General features: G+C 42.7%; 1 protein-coding gene across 1 annotated transcript in view; it reads right to left on the bottom strand.

Annotated features, from left to right (window-relative positions):
* Znf366 (zinc finger protein 366) overlaps window positions 1-12983 on the bottom strand; it is a 65588-nt gene extending 52605 nt beyond the window's left edge. The window contains exon 1 of the mRNA XM_074077322.1: window positions 12675-12983. The gene's annotated coding sequence lies outside the window, so the exon portion shown is untranslated. The remainder of the gene's footprint in view (window positions 1-12674) is intronic.
* Between the last annotated feature and the right edge of the window lie 1722 nt (window positions 12984-14705).

The following is a 14705-nucleotide window of genomic DNA, read 5'->3' as shown; positions in this document are numbered from 1 at the left end:
ATGGGACGGCCAAGGAGCAGTAGCTGCCATGATTATCAATTACTGCCTATTCTCAGAAAGAGCAGACTTCTGAGAAGTAGCTTATTTCTTTATTGGCCTCCTTGCCTGAGACCTTCGCTCTAAAAACCTACGTCAACCTGTGCTGAAACTCTGGGCAGCCCACCTTTTAAGTCTAGCAATAGGTTCTTTTCTCTTACATTCAAAACCTCAAATCACGTGGCATGCCGTGAATACATATAATTTTTCTGTATTATATTAAAAATAAATTTAATAATTTTAAAAGCCTCACTTGGCAAATGCCATAAAACCAAAAATCAACTATTTCTATTAGGTTGTTTATGTAATACAGCTAAATAACTCACACGGGATGATCTGGAAGTGAAAATTTCAGTTGGCTAAACACAGAGTCTGCAACAAAAGGTCATTCTAACTTCCTTTTGGCCCGTGATAACTGTGACCCTCAGCATTTTGGTTTGTGGCAAGACAGTCTCACTGCTCTCCTGCTGTTGAGAGGGGGCTGATGGGCTTGTTTCTTTAATAAGGAATGAAGCATGACTTCACACCAGCTTCAGCCCAACTGAGCCCTCAAGTCCAGCTGATGTCTCTCACCTACCGAGGTGACAGACTTGGGAGATCTGCTGGACCCAAAGACCTACAGATATCCTCTTTCCTCCAGCTTGAGCTCATACAAGTGAATCCTGAATCCTCCCAAATGTAGCATCAGGCATGAAAGAAAGCCACTGTCCTCGCTGCCTGCCTGTGACCAAGGAAAGAGGACAGGATCTGCACATCTGGAATGTTCCTTTATTCCTGTTCCCCTCACATTCGCATTTCTTCGTTAATTCAACCCAAAAATGTCTACTGAGGCTCAAAGATGTGTAGAAAACAGTGGCAAGTGGTGCCTAAAACAGCCATATTTGCTGAGTATTTCCTATGCAGAAAGAATATGTTAAAGACATCACATGCAGCTCATGTGACAGTCACAGCACCCGAGGAGGTAGGTGCTATTCTTTCCCCATTTTGTCAATGAGGAAACTAGCACAGAAGGAGCTAGCAGGTTGCCCAAGGTCACGGAGATAATAAAGGAAGGAACCAAAAGTTGGTCTGGAGGCAGTTGTTAGATAAAGGAAGAAACCCCGAACAATAACAACGGACACTTCCAGACTTTGTAGATTTTGATCAAATATACAAACTTATTACAGGGAGCAATTTGAGGATGGAAAGCTCATTGCCACCCAAAGACCTATCCCAGTCCAAATGCCCCCTCCAATTCATTAGTGAACCCCAGCTTTGGTCCCTGGCTTCTTTCTCAGCATATGGGCCTCTTTGTCCATTTGAAAAATAAATCCAATTTTACAAATCCCTAATAAGTTAGAAAAAATGCAAAACAACCAACAGCTACTTTGAACTCAGTAACATCTTTAAATTAATTTTTAGGTAATTACTATAGTATAGCCAGATTTGAAAAATAGATGTGCATGTCCTTCTGAAACAATATTCAGCTGGCAAACATTAGGCACTTGACATCTGCATACAGACTGTGGTTAAGTCCAGATTCCTGTGAAGATTCACCAAGCTGTGTGTCTTCTGCTGAACTGCCTGCCCTCTCTTGGCCTCCATTTCATAAGACTATTGTTTCAGAGGATCTCACAAAGAATTAATGTAAGACCAACAAGAATTTGGAGGGTTCTTACTGAGAGTACAAAATGGCTTCCCTCGTAGTTCTTGACAAAGTCATGACAGAACTGTTTGCAGAACAAACTACTGAGCGAGCTGGTGCTGTCTAGAATCTGACCTGATAATGTGTAAGGCAGAGTGTGCATGAAAGGGGCTCACCAGTACCTCCCACAGACCCTCGGGGGAAATTCACTTAAAAGCCATTGAAGATATATTTTTGTGAGGGTCTATGGCTAAGACATTTGAAATCACAGGAACCTGCAGAGAATTGTCTGCATGCTCTGTGCCCTAGACTGAAGTTGGGAAATAAGAGATATACACAGATGGGAGATATTCAGTTTGGCTTTGTTTAATTTGAAGAAACAACTCATAGGCCAGGTGTGTAATCCCAGCTACTCTGGAGGCAGAAACAGGAAGATCGTAAGTTTGAGGCCAGCCCAGGCAAAGTTAGAAAGACCCGATCTAGAAAACAAAATACAAACAAAAGGGCAAGAGTGTGGCTCAAGTGGCAGCACATGGGTCCAGTTCCCAGTACTGCAAAAGCAAGAAGCAAGTCATATGTATTGGATGACTACTACAAAGAGGAGGTTATGTTATGGTTAGTATTAATACTTAGTAACATGTTGATCCAAGTGTATTTATCCTATAAATTGAGACTCCTGGTAACTAACCACCTCAACTCCCTTTATCACATCCTAGTCTTGCGGCGTTCCAGCCCGGCTCGTCACTTTAGAGTGCACATATGCATCTCCTTTCCAGGAGATGGAAAGATTGGCTCCAGGGGGTGAAACCTTGAAAGAAGTTTCCCTCAGTGACTTGGGGGCTACAGAATATCCTCCAGCCTCTCCCCAGGACTTGCAGCCCCCAGAGCTAATGAGCCCCAGTACGTGCCTACAGGCCTCTCTCTGCCCCAGCCCTGGAGAGGCCCAGCCTCAGGAGAAGGCCAAGTCCAGCTCAGTAATTAACAAGGCTCACATCAGGGTGCACAGCTGTGAGGCGGGCACTGAGCTAAGCAGTCCAATGAGTGATCACTCTTAGTCCTCACTAAAGAATTATTGATACCTATCAGACAGGCGACAACACCCAAGAGGTGACCTACCCATGGTCACACTGCAGACAAGCAAGACCACTGAGATTTCATCTCAAGCCACTGGCTGCAGGGCATGGGTGGCACCTGCTCCTGGACCCTGTCCTGCCACTGTCCCCTGGCTTTCTAGGCTGCGGCTCATGTTGGTTGATACTCATATTTTACACATTACCACAAGGCTGGGAACCCAATAAACCCAGAAAAAACAAAGCCTTTGCTCATGACTTTAGATGTTGTATTTGGTGACAATGTAGAAGGAGAGGGACACAGAAGGTGTGGGAAGATCATCCTTAAAGAAATTCTCAGGGGTGTTCTTAGAGATCAACTGGCCCAAGCCTTTCATTTTACAATGGAGGAAACAGAAGTTCAGACACCTGCCCATGGTTATAGGGCTGGCTGTGTGGCATGGGATAAGAACCTATACTTATTTTGGTTCTAGTGTTTGTTAAAAACACTATCCTTCCCTCATCACATTACCATTGCATTTTGGTCAAATCAATTAAACATATATCTGGAGTCCATTTTTATTCTATTCCCTCATTTTTAGAACTGTATAATATTCCATTGTACAGATACAATGTACTTAATTTTTAATTTAACTTGTTTGTTATTTATTATTGATGGCAAATTGTGCAATTTCAAATTTTTGCTGTTCTAAATAGTACTTGGTAAATATACTGCACTGTGTGTATGTCGTTTTTCAATCTTACATATGAGTTTGTAAATTCTAAGAGGAATCAATGTTACATTTTGATAGATATTCACCAATTACTGTCTGTAGAGATTCTGCTAAGTCACAATGGCACAGAAATGTCTGAGAGCACACTCTAGAACCTAGGCACAAGTGGCACATGAATGTTTCATCTTTGTCAGTGGAATAGGTATAAATTGGTATCTCAGAGTGTTAGTTTGCATTTTCTTATGATTTAGGATAAGTAGCGCTTATTTTTTGCATGTTTAAAAGCCAACTATGTTTCAATTTATGTAAAATACAAGTCCTTGTCACTTGCCTGTGTTTCTGTTTATATGAAAGTGTGAAACACTTTGCGAATGTCTTCCCTAGTTTTTGCTATTTGCCTTTGACTTTTCTCATGGTCGGGGGCCCTGTAGAAGCCTTTCATTTTAAGGGAATAAAATGAGGAGGAAATGTGAGGTCTTCTGGCTAAAACTGGAAAGCCCGCCTACTCTGAGATTCAAAAAAAGAATTCTCTCTCTCTCTTTAGTATTTTTATGCTTTCATTTTAAAAAGATCTTCGGGCCACAGTATGTTTTTGTTTTTAACATTTTATGTCTTTGATCTATCAGGAATTTATTTTAATTTAAGAAATAAAGTGCAGGAGTAGGGCGTGACTCAAATGGTACAGTGCCTGCTTAGCAAGAAAGAAGCTCTGAGTTCAATCCTCAACGCCCCCCAAAAAATGAATGTGCAAAGGTTTATTTTTCCCAAATAGCTACCTAGTTCCCCCAACAGCCTTAATTACATAATCCATTCCCCAACCCTGCTATGCAGTGCTGTTTTTGTCATACACTAAGTCCCCATGTGCATTTGGGTCGCCTGGTCTGCTGTCTGTCAACGAGCACACTCCATCCAGCCTCTACTCTAACCCCACACTCTGCCTTCCCTCTTGCATTACTAACATTCTGGAAACGACACACAGTGAGAGAATGAAGCGCTTCAGGAACTGCTTGCAATAACATGTAAATCTCCCACCTTCTCCCCGCTGCCTGTAGCTAACACAATTAGAACTCTTTCCACCACCACTAAGAAAAACACACGGAGACAGCAAAGGTCTTTGGAAGTACAGAGGACAATCAGTCCAGGTTCTCAGATGCTACGTTCTTCAGTCAGTTAAACAATGTGGGCCTAATCCATGGCTCTTCCTCTTCATAAGAGCTGAAGGCCTGGGGTAGGTTGTGTGCTTATGCACCATGTGTAAGAGCAAGTGGTGTGTACAGGAGACAGCCCTTGTTTAAGCAAACCAACGCCCTCTTCCAAGACGTCCATAGCAGTTGATGTCCAAAACGGGGATGGGACTTGCTCACCATTAAATATTCTTCCCAACTGCATGGGTTATAGATCCTCTCCTCTCAAAGGAGCAGGTGCCACACATGTTAGGTGACATGTCGGAGCACACGGAAGTGAAGACACACAGACAGGGAGTGCTTTCTTCAAAGTGATTCAGAGTTGGGCTGCACCTTCTTTTCTGAAAACCATGCTCTCTGTTCCCCAACCACCCCACCCTCAAGATCTGGACCCCACCAGAGATGTGTGAGAGCCAGAGGAGATGCCATGCATGCTGCCCTACTGGGGTGTCCAGTGTGGAGAAAGACCGTGCTTGGGATGGTCCCTCATTGTCCCCTTCTATGCAAAGCCAGGTAGGAGAGGACATCTAAAGCTTTGTGGTCCAGTTCTAGCAGGTCAGGATCTTCATCTTGACAGAGTAAATGTAGTGCTCCTTACCATTCAAAAAGTGCTCCATGTATACTTTGTTTTAGGATAATGCTTTCTGTTCTGGAAAAGCTTTGTGCTTTCTGTTCTAGGACAGCTCTCTGTGAGTGGAGTGAGGGGAAGGAGCCACATTAGCTGTTGTGGAGAAAGTGCCTGAAGTAGAAGAAAAGTCAGCAAGAACCAGAGTGGTTCCCTGTCCCAGGGAACAGGATTGAAACCCTGTACCTCTCTGGACAGAGGCCACTGGGCCTCGAACAAGGGGGGAAACCACCACCTCCATCCAGGCAGAGGTCCTGCTGGATCCAGAGGCTATTCCCGTCCTCTCCCTCGCTCCCTTCCGCCCTGCTTCCTCTCCCGCCCCTCCAACAATAGTCCCCTCTTGATTTCTGTTCCAAGAGAGAACGGTGAGTCCCCAGTGCAAAGGAAACTCTAAGGATTCTTTCCGCAGACGTTCCTAACCAGGAGGAGGGAGTTGTGTGCTCTGGCTTCTTCCCCCGGCTGAGTACTGGAGACAGGGTCCTCGTCTCTTCCTCCTCCCCATTCTGGAGCATTCCAGGACAGAGCTGGCCAAGCACCACCTTTTCTTCCTGTTTTCTCTCAATCTCTCTCTTTCTCTTCACACACACACACACACACACACACACACATAAGTATGTAATTTTTTGCTAAGGATTGAACCCAGTGCTATAGTTTGAAAATACTTTTTCAAGCTGCTGAAAACACTAATTCCTTTTTAGGATAATGTTCCCCAAATACCCATCAGTGACCGCCTGGGGATTTCCTGACCATGAGCCACTAGCTGAGGTAATAGGCAGAGCCTTCCCAGATTCCTTCCATCTAGGTAAGGAAGGGATTAGGAAACCACCCCAGGTGACTGATGATTGGTGCTCAGAACATGCTCGAAAAACAATACCGCTGCCCACATACAAAGTTTTCCTCTGAGAATATCGGGATCCCTTGGTGTGGAGTTAACCTGCTGGGAAGACCATAATACATGAATGGTGATGTTGCTCCAAGCTGAGAAGAATGGGGACTGGTCTAGTAACACCAATATTAATCGAGTGCCCTTGTCATAGACAAAGTCAGAGTGAACAAATGGCTTTGTGACTGTTTGGAACAAGAACCTATATTCCAAGATCAATCCATGCACAACAGGTCAAAATGCTGCTCAAATTTGAATGTGTAACTGAGTCATGCCGGTTCTGACTTAGTAGGTCAGGGCTGGAGCCTGAGGTTCCACGGTTCTGACAAGCTTCCAGGACATGCTGTGTGGCTGGTTCTTGGGCCATATTCTGCCAGAAAGGATGCTTAAACTTTAAAAAACCGTTAGCTACACATGACCTTCCTCCTGAATGAGAACCCTGAAAACAAGCAGCACCAATTTAGTGAAGAAAATTACCTCCTTTCTGCAATTATTGGATGTAAAATGTTTGCCTTTTATGTATGCCCAATACAACTATAATACGATAATAATAATTAACAAAAAAAGTTTCCTTTCTTCCACTCTAAGATGGGGAGAATAGGGCTCCTGCTTCTTAGAATTGGAGGGCTAAGTGAGTTAATGTTTGTATGGGAAGTTCTTAGCAGGCCCCAAACCTAGCAATGACTCCTCCCTAATGTTGTCTTGGGTACTGGTGGTGACATCATTCTCCCCTTGGTATTAGCAATTGTCACCCAGAATGAGGTCAAAGTGGGGCCATTATACAAAAAGAAAAAGAGGAGAGTGGGTCAGAATTACCTTTGTGTGGCCCTGGCACTCAAGACACTAAAGAGCTAGGCTTCATCAGTGTGATAGCCCATCTTCAGTTTCTATCACTAATAGCAGAAACCTTGGACCCCAATGTCGTTAAATGTAATAAGCATTCTCCAAAATCCCAACTTGTTAGGAAGCACTTATATTCACCACTTTAAATTTGTCAAATAATAAAATGAAAAAAATAATAAATTTGTCAAATAAATGTGAAACCGCCACAAGCCACTATTTTGTCTGTGTTTGTATATTGTGCTCACCAAGGAGATCACATTTCCATCTCTGAATTAACCTCATGGTGTTTTGTAAGCGCACCCAAATGAACAAATGCTCATTCTCTCTTTCACCAAAAACAATTTGCTAACCCATCCATCACCTGCTCAGAAAAACAAATGCAAAATAAAATGCAACCAACAGTCTCTTGGTGTGTCTTTTTGATAAACGTTTATCTCCCAAGAACAAGTGACTGAGGTACTTGCAGACATGACACCTTAATCCACATGTCACAGGCCATGCATGAAACAGCAGAACAGTCCTTCTAATTCAGTCAATGCAGGTGAGGAATAAATCTGCCACACTGGCACATTATCCAGCCCCCACAAAGCTTTGACCAGCCTTTTCTTCTTTTTTTAGCTAACTAACTGCTGATCCGGCATTTCTATAAAGACAATATATTTTACTCAACAGTGCACTTATTTATTAACTTGTATAATTAACAGATATTTTTTGTGCATCCATGAAAAGCTGTGTGCTATTCTAGGTCCTGAGCATACTGCAGTAGACAGCATTAAGTCTTTGTCCTTGTAGTACCTGCTTTCTGGTGAGCTTACAGATTACACATTTATTTGATGACTACATGTTCCTGTCCTTTTATCTACATATCATTGTTTAATGAAAATGGATCTGGTATTTAGACAGGTTCAGAGAGCAGCTGTCATTAGGCCAGCTGTTTCAGAGAGGCACATCAGAGTGTTTGTGGTCTCTATGTCCCTGTCCGATGGAGGCTTGTGTCCAGTGCTGCTCTGTTTCACTAACCACACAAACATATAAGAAAGAAAAGCAGGTAAATTAGGTGGAAACTAGATCAGGAAATCAGAACAAATTTTTCTATAAGGTGTGTATTTTTCTTCTAGTGGAAAAGTTAATATGGCTTGTTAAGTGCTGATTTCTTAAACACCATTATCAATCTTTTCGTCTTTCCACCATTAACTAGGGACCAGGATCTAATTTCTAAGACAGACTCAGAACAGCACACATTGTAAATTGTTAAAAAACAAAACAACAACAACAAAAAACACTGTATGAGATAGAATCTCTTAATATTTTTTAAAAAATAGAAAAAGTTTAATATCTGTATTTTTGTTGCTTGGAGAAAGAAAATAAGCGCACTATAAGATGCAAATAAAATACAAATGCATAAATTAAAAAGTGCTGTTCATACAGAATTATAACATTTATAGATCTAAGTAATTGATCTTTATGACTTATACAGTTGTCCCTCAATATCCACAATGGATTGGCTCCAGATTCCCTGCAGATACCAAAATCTGTGGATGCTCAAGTCCCTTATATAAAATTGTGTGCTATTTGCATGTAACCTCCACACAACCTCCTGTACACTTTAGATTATCTCTAGATAGTTTATAATGCCGAATTCAATGTAAATATATGCATACAGTTATAATATTGTATTGTTTAGGGAATAATGACAAGAAAAAAGTCTGTACATATTCAGTTCAGAGTCAGTTTTTTATGAAATAGCTTTAGTCTGCAGTTGGTTGAATCCCCGAATGCAGAACTCATGGAAATGGAGAACGAATATACTTAGCTATAGAACACTGATCAGGACATCAGTGCTTGACTGGCTAGGACATTCCTTATTCCATAATACTAATAGCTTCTGAGTAACAACTGCTACAATCAAAACTCACTCCTCAGTAGAGCATCCAGTGCTGAAGACAAATTCCATGTGAATGCGTGGCTCTTAGAGCAAGCGTTTGTAGTTCACAGCAAAGAAGACAAAGAGCAAGACACCAGCATCCGCTTTAGAGAATCACAGGATGTCAGCAGCAGGACCTCACAGATCACCCGGGCAGGGCAGGAGGAGTCCCTAAGTGAGTTCTGTCACACACACATATGCAGACCACCTTGACGACCATTGATTTAATCCATCCTTGTCATTTCAGAAAAGAAATCTGAGATCCACGCAAGTAAAAAACCTGTCAAGTTATCACGTAAGAGGGTGAATCAGAACAGCAGTGTTCTGACTCCTGACCTGGCCTTTATCTCTGCACCAAGCCACCTTTTGCACATTTGGAATGAGCAGAACTGCTCCATTTTGTTCTCCCAAGGTAAGTGTCCAAACAAGTCTTTATTGTATCAGAGCCTTTTATTCTAACAAAAGAAACTCAAACGTTTGGATTATTGATATAATTTTTGGCCATTTCTACTGCTGTGTGTTTTGCTTTCAGAAAGTGAAGGGAAGTTTAAGAGCCAAATAAAAGTGTCATTATAACTAACAGTGTGTACAGTTTAGAGTGAGAGAAAAATAGCAACTGGATCAATCACGTACCATCACTGCCACCCACTTACCTGTGGCAATATGGTGACCTTGATCAGTATGAGGGTAAGTGGCTCTCTGCTGGAATGTTTGAGAAGAGGGAACTCCTAGTGGGCTCAGCCCTGGGTAGGAGGAGAATGTGTCACTTCCAGTGCTTTTCTCTCTAGCTGAATCATGACAGACACCATGGTCTCCAGAATAAGTGTCTACAGCCCTCCATGGCCAGGGAAAAGGTCACCAACAATAAAGAGCTTCCAATCTTGGGAAGTGGGTGAAAGGGAGGATGAAATGGCTACAATAAAACTGAGGTCTTCTCACACACCTTTGTTCAAGAGCAAACTGTCCCTTGCAGTGAGCTCTGTTGAATACATCTGGCCCTTGATGTAGCCAAAGCTGGCATTTCTGCCATAAATGGAGATGAATATCAACACATGAAACTTCACCAGCTTTTATTTTATAAAAATTTGGGGTTTAGAGTGCTTTCTCAATGTGTGCCCAACTTCAAAGCTAAGACGGATAATAGATCTTGCTTTGGGCAAAAATAGTGACCCAAATTAGTCTTGTCTCTGGGTTTGCAAAATCACAATATTCTTAAGTGCTAACATATGACTCTTCAAAATCACAGCTTACTCCGGCAGATTCTTACTACTTCCCAAGCACTGTGTTAACTGCTTTGTATCAATAATCTTCATTAATCCTCAGAACAACTCTACATGTGAATGCAATTTTACATCAGGGACACTGAGACTTAGGATAGGGACCTGACCTAAAGCCCACAATCAGTAAATGACAAAGATGGAATTCAAACCCGGACTTGTGTACTGACAGCTCCTGTGCTGTTGATGCTCTCCACACTCTCAACTGATTCACATCCCAGTGCACAGACCTGCGGGACTCATAACCCGTCATGATTTAAACTGTGTATTAAGGGGTGTGGGTGTGGATCTGTGGAAGAGCATGTATTCAGTCTGTGAGAGGTCCTGACCCAATCTCTAGCACACCCAAAAATGCATACAACAAATTGGTATTTTAGTTATATGTACAATTTTGGCAAAAATTAAATAATGAACTCTTGTATGAATTAAGTTCTGAATTATTACAAACTGGAATCCCCCTAATGATATCACAAAGGAGCTGCAAATAACCCCAAAGAAGAATCACACTGGAGGTTTCCACACACACACTGACTCACTCCTTGGATTGAGTATGGACAGACTAAGCAAGAGTGATTTAGACTAAAATAGCCAATGGCTTTTCTCTTCAGATAGCTGGATACCCTCCTCACTCCCCACCCCAGGATACAACAGATATTCTCCTGGCAATGGCTTCACAATGTTAAAGGAAATATTGAATGCATATTTTTTTCTTTTAAAGAAAATAGCACATCCCCAGCTCCTGGGTCTCAAGCCACAATGAAGATACACAGTAAACACTGCCTTCCCACCTTCTGCCCCACTAGACTTTAGTCAGGGTGAGTCTGCTGCCATTTGTGTCAGATGAGACCACACCTGATGCTTTTTCTCAATAACTAAAGCGAGCGAGGGCTCTGTGCCCTTGTTTTAATCGGCACAACATTGAACACATTATCAAGGAGAAGTGAAACTGAAAGAAGAAAGGCAAGATCACAGCCCTGCATTTTCTTCTGGGGTCATAGTTGCTGATAAATCACGCAAAATACCCAAGACATCAGCCCTGGCCGCCTTTTGACCTGCACAACTATGAGAAGGGGGTGGCTGGGCAGGTGGTAGGGGAGCTCAAACCGCTTGTCACTGCTATTAGAATCATTTTTGCATCCTCAAGCTGGCAAACGCTAATCATGCCTCTTACTTTGTTCATTTTATGGTGATTTTAAGGAAAGTCTTTTGAAAAAAGCAGAAGAAAAAGGAGGACTGAGCAATGGAACAAAACCTACATTAACAGTCTAGTTCTAACCTGTTTTCTCATTCTCATTAAGATGATAGCTCGGTTCCAAATAAAGATTAATTACTTGATTGTGATTAAAGTATTATCCGACTAAGTTAATTTTAAAATGAGAGTCCAGCTATTTGTATTATACTCTTCATATCCCAGGGGATTGCAACCAGTAAATTTCATAGAAATGAATATTTAAACAAGCAACCCAGACCATTGCCTTTCATCCACTCGGCACCTTTCTGAATTAAATTATTAATGTTTGTAAGCTTGCACAGTCTTTCAGAGTGACCTCGCTGACCTATTTTTGACAACATGATCTTGGCTGCCTCGTGGCTTGCCATAAGGAGTTCTTAGTAACATTATCCTCTCTGACGAATTCCATGGAAGCAAGTTAGAGGTTTAAAAACTGGTTGTGTGTATAGGAAGCTTGACTACTTTTCTGTGTTCTATTTGGTGCTTGGAAAACCAGGCACTGAGTGGATGTTTTTCTATTGCATCTATGGCTTAGGTTTTCACTCCTATTGACACAAACGATCAATCTTCATCCTCCCATTCTAGTCGTGTGTTGTTTTCCAAAGCTATATGCCTCTAAATCTTTGGCTTCTTTTGTGCGGCACATGACACCTTGTATCGACAGTGAACAATAAATTTACACTCAACCCACATGTGCGCCTGAACATTCAAGCCCCCACCATGCACCACTGTTTCAAAGTGACACCCCCTTCTTTTCCTCCCTCCGATGTCAGTGAGGCTGAACAGTCACAAAATGTTACAGGATAGGGTGCCAAATGGAAAGAAAAGAACAAGAGAAGGGTGCCTCAATCCAGACACTATATAACAAAAAAACGCCAGAGCAAACCACAGCTCTTCACAGCCACTCTGGTAAGAGTCCCAGGATATAGCACCAAGAAGAACTGAGTCTCCAGTGGAACCAATCACACATTCCAGTGGCGCCTGGTGAACCCCGCCACATAATCTGTGCCAAAATTCAGCTTTAACACAGTGTCCTCCTCAGCCCCAATGCAATTCTATTTCCAATTCTGCCAGCTTCAGCTCTGCAAAGCGTCAGTATTCTCTTTTTCAAAGCATCTAAGCTTAAATTCTGGGCTGTCCATCAGGCAGACCCTTTGATTAAGGGCTACACCCGTGAGGTGTTTTCTGTGGAAGTTGCCCAGGCAGGCAATTCCATCCCAAGGACACTGAAATGCAAGTAAAAAGGATTGCATGGGTCACTTACCAGCTCCTGAGGCCTGAGTGGCTGCAGCAGCCCCACCGCTTTACCTGGTCCCTGGTTGTCTCTGTCTCTCTCCCTCTCTCTCTCCCTCTTTCTCTTGTGTACAGATTGCAGGGAACTTAAAGAACTCTCAGGGACAGTGTTTCAAATGACTTAAGAAGGAGAACAGGAACAATACTTCGTTCTCTTTTTCTCAGATGAGTACCTTCGGGAAGAAGGAAGGAAGGGAGGGGAGAGGGAGGAAGTCAACAACCCTTTGCTTTCCTGAAAAAAAATAAGGAAACAGAAGATAGACATCTCATTTTCTCTTAAACAAAATGTTGGAAGGGGCAAAAAAAAAAAAAAATCTTTGAAAAAAGAAATTCCTCAAATGTGCTCTCTGCCCTGGGAGATTTCAAGAGATGAAAACATCTCAGTGGCCTGGCCTGTCTAAACAAATAGCACACCAGAAAGGCAGGCCCTCCTGAGTTTGCAGCCTCTGCTATCTGCTTTGTAGAACTGACATGGCCCAAAGGGAACAAATCATGTCCTGGAGACTGAGCAGGGAAAGTTGTGCTAATGGAGGCAGACCTGCACCTGGGAGCTGGCGTTGTGGCTGACCAGCCGGGCCTTTTGGCTTTTTCCTAGGCATCTTGAAACACCAACACCACTTCAATTCCTCAGCTGACTCTACATCCTTAGAGTTCTTCCAGGACTGAATAGCAGGTTTATGTGCTGCTCCCTGAACTCCTACAAGGGACCAAATCCAGCTTCCATCTTTTCTGCTGAATGAAAAAGGAAAAGAAGCCACTTACCACAGCACTGCCAGACATAGTTACCTCAGAACTATGTTTACACTGTCTTGTCCTTTACATTCCTAAGGCTTCTTGGATGTAGTCACCTCTGGAAAACTGGAAGGCGATTTCTAATTTGTTTTCAAAATACTGTGAAGTAGCATAAGGCTTAGATAAGTCAGCCACTGCTTTTGAAAAATGATGAAGAGGCTAGATAGAAGGAGCAGAGAAAACACGGGGAACACCTTTACCTAGGAGGGATGCTGGCAGCTTGGGGGGGGGGCAGGCACAGGCTCTGTGTAGGGATAGTTGCACTTAAGAATAAGCTGGGCCTAAATTCTTTGGTTTGTGCTATGTATCTTGGGCCCTTCATTCATCTGGGGAAGACCATTGTCACCACAAACAGGAACAAGCAGTTATGTGGACCTTTGTGGCAGCATAAGAAAAACCAGCCACAAGCTGGTTCCTCATTTTACCTAATTGTGAAAAAAATGAGGCAGAGCTGCACCTGATTGCAAGCAAGAAGGTGAGTTCAGGCAAAGGGCCACTCTAGTTCACTGTGCATTCAAGGCTTTCTTTGGCTAACAGGGTGTTTAACTTTGAGTGTTTCTTCCGTTTCTCTCCCATCTATCTGTCTGTCTGTCTATCTATCTATCTATCTGTCAATCAATCTACCTATCTACCTATCATCTATCATCTATAATCTATCAATCATCTATCTTTTATCTATCATCTACTTATAATCAATCAATCATCAATCAATCTATCTATCTATCTATGTCTGTGGGTCTGAATGTGTGTGCATATATCAAGAGGGTATGTGATCTGTTTTTCATTAGGTTTCTAAGAGCCTGGCAGAGTCTTATTCTTGGCATCCTCCCAGCACCAACACTGGCGCAGCTCATGGATTCCTGCCATGGGTGACCCACCCAAGGGACAGATGAGAGCATCAATGGCTAGCAAAAGAGTCTCTGCATTTTGCTCAAAGTCACACACATCAGTGGCAAAGCCCCAAATGTTCATTTGCCTCCTGAGTTGGCTCCAGTGCTCTTGCCCTCTGCTGGCCTTCCTCTGCATCCTGCCTCTGCAAAGATGGGAAGAAAAATGAAAATGAAAATCTAGGAAAGAAAGGAAGAGCCCAAGAGAACAGAACAGGGCAGGAATAGGATCTGGGGCTTTCAAAGGGGCAGCCATAATGGGCAAACCTCTGAGAGATGCTGAGGTTCTAGAGCACGTAGCAGAAACTTGCCATAGATCGTGG

This window comes from Castor canadensis, chromosome 6 (genome assembly GCF_047511655.1).
Source record: "Castor canadensis chromosome 6, mCasCan1.hap1v2, whole genome shotgun sequence".
Classification (NCBI taxonomy): Eukaryota; Metazoa; Chordata; class Mammalia; order Rodentia; family Castoridae; genus Castor; species Castor canadensis.
This window is presented reverse-complemented; position numbering and strand designations above follow the sequence as displayed.